Here is a 7,794-nt window from a genome sequence, read left to right as displayed (position 1 = left end):
TATGAAAAATCAGATCGAAAATATGTATTTTGGTTATTTGTCTCCAAACTTTCTAGTTTCCTAGAAACTATCATGTAGTGATAGGTTTAGTAATAAATTTTTTCAAGTAAATTCTACTCTTTTCTACATTTTTTAATTTTAATTATGTATTTCCTTGTTTTCTATAATGTTACGGGTGTTTTTTGGTTTGGAATTCTTTTTTTTTTTTAATATGGAATGCTTCACGAATTTGTGTGTCATCTTTGCGCAGGGGCCATGCTAATCTTCTCTGTATCGTTCCAATTTTAGTATATGTGCTGCTGAAGCAATCACTGGAATTCTTTTTAAGAATATAAATATTTGGGGCCGGAGAGATAGCACAGTGGTAAGGCGTTTGCCTTGCAAGCAGCAAATCCAGGATGGATGGCGGTTCTAATCCAGGCATCCCATATAGTCCCCAGTGCCTGCCAGGAGCGATTTTTGAGTGCAAAGCCAGGAGTAACCCCTGAGTGCTGCTAGGTGTGACCCAAAAACATAAGCAAAAACAAAAAAAAACAAAATAAAAAATATAAATAATCTCTTGAATGTGATTACTATGCTGTATTGAGAAGTGCACTGGCTTTAGAGCCTTGCTCAAAATCTTGTGAAGTGACATAAAGCAGATATAGTATTGGTGATTTCGGTGAAGCTTAGAACATCATTTTCTCTTGGATACTTTTATGCACATTACCTAATTTCATCTCTATAGTGTTATCTGGAAGATGTTTCTTTAAGAACTGAATTTGTGAAAGTGCCAAGTACATAGCAGGTGTTTGTTCCAGAATCATTAAACCTCTGATTCATATGGACAAAATTTTTCATTATAGGACCTGCGCAAAGAGCTGAATATAGAATCTCAAAGTGTGAAACAGTGAGAAAAAAGCAATCTATTCTTGAAACTGTCCCAGGGATCTAGAAAGATAATTCCATCATAGGACATTTTAGAAAAGTAAAGCTAAGAGCCAGACTTGTCTGGCTCAGAGTGCTCAATATTGATGGGGTCAGGACTGAATTTAAAGTGTAAATTTTGCCATGAAATTTTCTAAAAACAGCTTTTACCTATGAAAATTCTTTTGACTCAGAGACTAAAACTATTATTTCTACAGAATCTTTTTAGTAGAATGGAGTAATACCAATGAAGACCACATGCCTAGCATTTAGGCAAAAACTACATAAAAAGAAAGTGCTCTGAAAGGGGAAATAGATGAAGGAGTGAAGAAAGAATATGCCATTTTGGAAATACCCATTAGGTGCCTGCCTGGTAGACCATCAACTCAGAATATCAAGAAAAGGTACTATAGATAGCCCACTACACCCACCCACCCATCCACCCCCACACACAACCCTTCTGTTTCCTAAGGAATAGACCTACAGTGAAGTAATAGGCTATATACTTCACCTGCTCCTTTCTTAGTTTTTTTCATTATTCATTCTCAATATCATGGAAGAGGAGACTATATGGACAATGAAAGCCAGAATTGCTTATATACTGCTGCAGAATTTTATCCAATACCATCTTTCTTCTCATCATGACCAACATCATACTCCTACCTGCCATTATCTTAAACCACAAGCAGGTCATGATCAAATCATGATTCTAAATTATCCTCAGAAGTTAGGATGAAGCCTCAATTTTGAAAAGTATTGAGCAATGGAAGAAAGAAATGACATGAGTGAAGAGTACAGTGACCAGCTTCTATTGTTCTGTTCAGTATGTATGTTATTCCAACTGAATTCCGGGGAACAGGAGGCTGTCCTCAGGATGCCAAAGAAGATGCCTGGATCATCCTGTTTATGTCTACTTGTTTGTGAAAGGGAGGGAACTGTTTTCCTATATTCCTCTCCTGCCAGGTGGATTCCCAGAGGAAATGGGGTGCTTAAATCTCCGAGTACTGCCATTCCATGGGGATAAGAATATTAAGTGTGGAACTATGTATCCCTCCAAAAGTTTAAATGTATGCTATAAAAATTTTTATTCTGACCAGAGTTTATTTTGGAAAAAAATCTTAGAAAGGCACTATAATAAAATGACAGCTAAAAATCTAGCAAATCACTTTTGTTTTTCAAAAAATAAAATTACATGAAATTTGCATCCTCCTGGAAAACAAAGACCATATGGTCAGAAGAGGTAGAGGTGACAGGCTACACAAGAAAGCACTTTATAGGTTGGCCAAGTTGCCACCTAATTTTAATCAAATACTTGCCTGATATTAAAGACGAAAGCCTTTCCTGTGGCATGGAAATAATAGCAAAAAGCAATACCTCGGATGGCCCTCTAACAATTTCAAAGTGCTTTTGCATAAATTATCTCATTTGATCCAATCCATATGTGTAAGAACAGTCGCACATACCAAAGCAGAAATGTCAAGACTGATAAAATTCAAATTCTCTCCTCCACTACTCCCGGCCCAGCCAGGCCGTTTTTCTCACATACATATTCTCGGTAAACAGAGAAAGATGACCTAGGGCTGTGTGGGGGTGAGAGGTCAGGAGGACAATCTCTCTCACACCGTCTGGGCAACTTCTCCAGTTTCAGGTCTCGAGAACCAGCATCTGTTGTACTTTCTCTGCTTTTCAACTCTTGCTCTCAGCTCTAAAAAGCCTTAGTCAGCGCCAGGGTCTGAATGCTCCCAAATGATAGAGTGGACAGGCGATGCTTCTATAGTTGAGACTACCAGGAGATCCTCGCAATGGCCAACCTGCACCACATGGGAAAGCAGAAATGAGCCCAGAGGAGATTCCTATGAGAATCAGTAAAGAGGAATCCAGGAACTGCACTAGAGAAACGGAATCAGTTTAAGTTAGGGAGGTGGAGCAGGGTTTTTTTTTTTTATTCATAAAAGAGATAAGAGATTGACAATGACTTGGAGTTAGGTTAGACCTCAGGATTAGGGAATTGACAGAGCCCTTTTCATGGAGGCAATCAGAACAGGCTTGTTTAAGAGCACAGGATTTGGATAGATACACATAGCCCAAACCTGGTTATGTGCACAAATGCAAATAATTTGGGTTTTTGTTACCCCAGCTAACAGATTTAGCAGCTATCACTAGAACTAGAAGCACCTTGGAGATACCTAATTGCCTCCTCTCCAGACATCTTGGCTCTGCCCATACTATCTAATTTTTTTTATTCTAATCAAACTTCTCTTCTACAAGCCAGGCCTATATATTAGTATTCAACATAATGACCCTTTGATGATTCCAAGGCCATTTAAATTTAACACCCCTAAAAGGAAATCTTAGATCCTTCACTTTTACCACATCCTTTAGTCATTAAAAAAAAAAAATCTCAACAGTTACACCCTTCAGACTAAAGAGAGTTCAATACACTGGATCACATGTTTTGCATCAGGAGACCAGGATTTGATTTGTGGCTTCGCAAAATTCCCTAAGCACTGCTGGGTGGCCCTGCTTAGACCCAGTAGCCGAGGGTCTGAGCAGCACTACATCCTTCCCTGCTTTGGGCCACCAACTCCATTGTTTATCATCAGGAAAGGCCTGAGACTTTCTGAGCACCACTTGGGAGAACCAAAAAAATAAAATAAAATAAATATCAGTGAAACATATAGAAACTTCACAACATAACAGGTTACATTCACAGCATAGCTAATAACAGTAATTTAAATATTTAATAAGAACATTTTTATTACATAACCTTTCTCTCTGATTATCTTCCTATAGAGAAAGCAAATGAGGCTTAACGTGGTAGATATTATTGCCTTCAGGATGGGTTTACTACTGACACATGAAAGAAGTCTTAGGCCTTTGCTTCAGTCTGTATCATGGATGCAATAGAACTGGCTGCAGCACATCATGGACACATTAGGAATGTGATTGAAATCTAACAGCAGGTTACCTGTGACACTGCAATTGCTTCAGTCATTTCTTTGTCTTTAAAATGCCATATAATTGCTAATGTAATTAGTAATGTATACAGAGGGGGGCTTGTGCAATTACTGAGTCCTAAGATCAAGTAATTAATGTTCTGTCAACAAAACAGCAACTGTTTCATTAACAACTGCTTGGATCTGGAAACAAGCATAATCAGATGCAGACAGATCAACCTAAACATCATCAACTCAACTGATATTTTCAGTCACTAAAATGTCAACTTCATAACAGTAAGTACAATAAAATTTTCAGACTATTTTTATTTACTTTAAGCAGAAACATAGGTGGGTAGATAAAGGATAGATCAATAGGTGGATAGATCTATCTATCATTAGTTATTGATAACAAATAGGCAAGTCAAGTTTCCCCACTTTTTTTTTAAACATTAATGAATTTAAAATAACACAATTAACAGAAATCTGAAATTCAGGAAGGATATATAATTTTTAGTGTGGACTATGCATTTAAGTCTTCACAATATCCTTATTAAAAACATTTAATTTTATCTTACAGCAGTTTTCTCACCCTAAAAATAGAACAACAGTGCTGGATAGATAAAGTGGGGTTAAAGTGCTTACCTGGTTCATTTCCCACTGTATTATCCTCGAAACATTTCCAGTGCTCACTCTAAGCACAAAGCCAAAAATAACCTCTGTGTGTCTACAGGTGCCGCCCCCAAAACAAGCAAAAAGCATCTTCCAAAATAGAGTGACAGTCTTAACTTAAACATTGCAATGTGAAAAATAAAAGCTAGACATGCAAATCTAAGGAAATGGCCAGTTGAGTGATTAGCTTATACTCTGAGTATTATGCAACCAACACAAATCTCAATTTCCAATAGCAAAACTGTGTTCTTGCTATTGAGGTTTTTTTTTTAAATAATATTTTTATTTAATCATTATCTTTACAAACGTGTTTGTAGTTGGATTTCAGTACTTCAGCAGCATTATATAGGACATTGGGGCTGTTCAAAGACTTTGTATTTTGGGGACCCAGGATGAAATAGAAGAAGAAATAGGCCTTTAGATCTGGTCATTGTGAAAAAAAATAATGCACAAAACCCAAACAAAATATCATACTTATTATTAGATGTGGTATTTTATTTATTCCTTTTTGGGGGAGAGGTTGGACCCACACTTCCTGGTTCTGTTTAGGGTCACTTGCGGTAGTACTCCAGAAACCATATGCAATTCCCTGGTAAAAACAGGTCAGCCACATGCAAGGCAAACTCTTTAAGCTCTGTACTATCTCTCTGGGCCCCTATGTGATATTATCAGATCTATTCACATTTAACTGATAATACTAAACTTACCAACATATGGAGATATCTCCCCGAGGGAGAGGAGAGGAGGGAGAATATTTGCTCAATAGTAAGCTCCCAGTGAGAAATCATTTTCTATCCCTGATTGTAGTTTAAGTCATGAATTTTACTTTTTAAATAAAGTGATCAAGTGGGCAAGAATGAATTCTTAATATATTTTAAATTTCCTACTTAGTCACCTGAAAAATTGCCATAATATTTGGAACAGTAGACTGTGCTCTAAGTTGGTCAGGATACCCCAGTCCTATTTTAGTTAGAATTTTAGTTCATTGTATGACCTTAGACAAATCATTTCATAACTTTTGCTATCAAAGTAAGAAGCTTTAATAAATTGATGTTCAAAGTGCCATTATTCCAAAATTTCTCATCTTATAGAAGAAATATTTGACATTATATAGGATATGACATGATAACCTGCCAATACTTGTCTATTTAAGAACAGTTGTTCGATATTAAGAAAGCAGAGGAAAAAGGAATCTGTCTACTGGAGAAATGCACAAATGCTAGCTGTTCCCAAGCTTCAGTTGGGAGAACCACAGCATCTCATTAAATGTCTATAAATAATGCTCTGCTCTCAAGATAAAGATGCCCAGGTAAGAAAAAGATCCACAGCAAAACTATCTAGAACAACTGTTTTTGAGACTTTTCATTCAGACACTAAGTGCTTAGAAGTGTCTTCTCTCTTTCCACTGATACCATATTATGGAGATCAAAAGCCATTGAAATCAAGGTCTGAGTGATAGCAGGTAAGGCATTTGCCTTCCACATAGCTGATCTGGGTTCAGTACCCATATGGCTCCCCAGCCTGCCCAGAATAATTTCTGAATGCACAACCATAGAAAGTTGTGGTCACTGCCAGATATGACCCAAAACCAAAAAAAAAAAAAAAAAAAAAGTCACCAGAATCATCTCTAACATACTGCTTTTGATGTTCTACAGGAAAGTTGTCACTTTCCTTGAGATATTTTCTCAGTTATCCCAAAGTAAATGGGTAACCAGTAAGCAAACTCCAGATGCGCTCAGTTTCAAACAAGAACACCTTATAATGTGCCCTCAAATGTAATAAGGAAATTATCTAAATGTTTCCATGTGATTTATTGAGACACCAAGAAGCACAGCTAAATTTTATATTTCCAAATGACTAAACTTCCAAAGTGCATTTTGTTGGAATAAGGAGTGGTGGGGGCAAAAGAGGGCAACCTATGGGCTGAGGCGCATCAGACTGTGAGCTGGAGAACAAACATTGCTTGCACATTTAATTAATAAAGCCATCTGCTCCCTCTCTCCTGCTCCAAAATTGGCAATGAAATCGCAGTCCACTGTTAATGTCCAAAAGCATTTGGACATTTTTACTACTTTTTTTAGTCAAGTATGAGATCTTGGCAATCCTGAATTTCTGAGTTTAAGACTTTTCTGTCAGAGAATTCCAACAGACCTCGGTTTCCGAAAGCTTCTGAAAGCCTGTCAGCTTGCATGTTTGCTTTGCAATCCTCTTCATCGTTAAGTACTTAAGTAGATCTTAGATTAATTTCATCTTTTCATATTGAAGTACCTCCTCCCCCCCCCCGCCCAAATTACTTTGAATTAAAATGAGGCAACACCAGTGTTCTGCTGCTCCTGTCCTCATTTTCTAGCCACAGTTATAATATAGAGCATCAACCTTGTAGATTTTTAATTTGACTTACCTTTCAGAATTAACTTTCTAATTATATCTGATTTTCTAATCAGACTTACCTTTCAGAACTAACCTTTTGATCTGAACATTGAGCTTTATAGTTCTTTGTCTATAAAAGGAGTATTGATAGGTACGATGTGAAATAACAAATAGATACAACTATCAACATCCAGCTCAGTGTTGTTCACATTGTTCTAAATCCAGAGGTTCCCTTCTCTGCTACCAATATGCCAATATCAGAGTCAGCATTCAAAGCTGGAGAACAGCTCTGTGCTCTGATGTCCCATACATTTCTGTCTCCTGTGAAGAAATGCTCCCCAAGACAGTCTTTGAGCCTTTCAGAACTTTTGAGAAAATAGAAAGGCTCTAGACTTTCATAGTCTCAAACCAGCTCTTACACATAGGAACTCATCATATATGTGTCTCTATAAACTATTGTCTGCAAACCCCACTCAGAAAATACTCACCCATTTGCAAACTTACATATCTATGGTGCAGGCAGATCACTCTACCATCAAAGAAATTGTAAAGTTTATCTCTGTGATTGAGTTGTTCACAGTTTTATGCCTACCTAAGACCACTGTTACCAATGTGTCGTTTTCTCACTTCCACTTTCCACCATTTTTGATACCATCAGGGTATCTTAAATTCAATTAGATGCAATTTAGTTCTCACACTATCTAAAATTAAGTAAACATCTCAGGTTTAAAAGATCAGTTCCGCCTCTCAAATAGAGAGGGGAATAAGGGAGGGTACCAGGACCAAACAGATATATGATCACTAGGTAGTAAGCTAGGCACAGAGGGGACCACTTACTCTAGCAGCCCAGGGGATGGGGGTGGGGGAAATGGGATGCAGGATGGGAACGGGGGTAGAGGAAGGACAAATT

General features: G+C 37.4%; 1 non-coding gene across 1 annotated transcript; it reads right to left on the bottom strand.

Annotated features, from left to right (window-relative positions):
* Positions 1–205: 205 nt before the first annotated feature.
* LOC126004593 (U6 spliceosomal RNA) lies at positions 206–312 on the bottom strand. The gene has a single exon (XR_007493863.1). It is a non-coding gene; the product is annotated as a U6 spliceosomal RNA (small nuclear RNA).
* Between the last annotated feature and the right edge of the window lie 7,482 nt (positions 313–7,794).

Source organism: Suncus etruscus, chromosome 3, assembly GCF_024139225.1.
Source record: "Suncus etruscus isolate mSunEtr1 chromosome 3, mSunEtr1.pri.cur, whole genome shotgun sequence".
NCBI lineage: Eukaryota > Metazoa > Chordata > Mammalia > Eulipotyphla > Soricidae > Suncus > Suncus etruscus.
The sequence above is the reverse complement of the archived record's forward strand: the minus strand, read 5'-3'. Positions and strand labels throughout refer to the sequence as shown.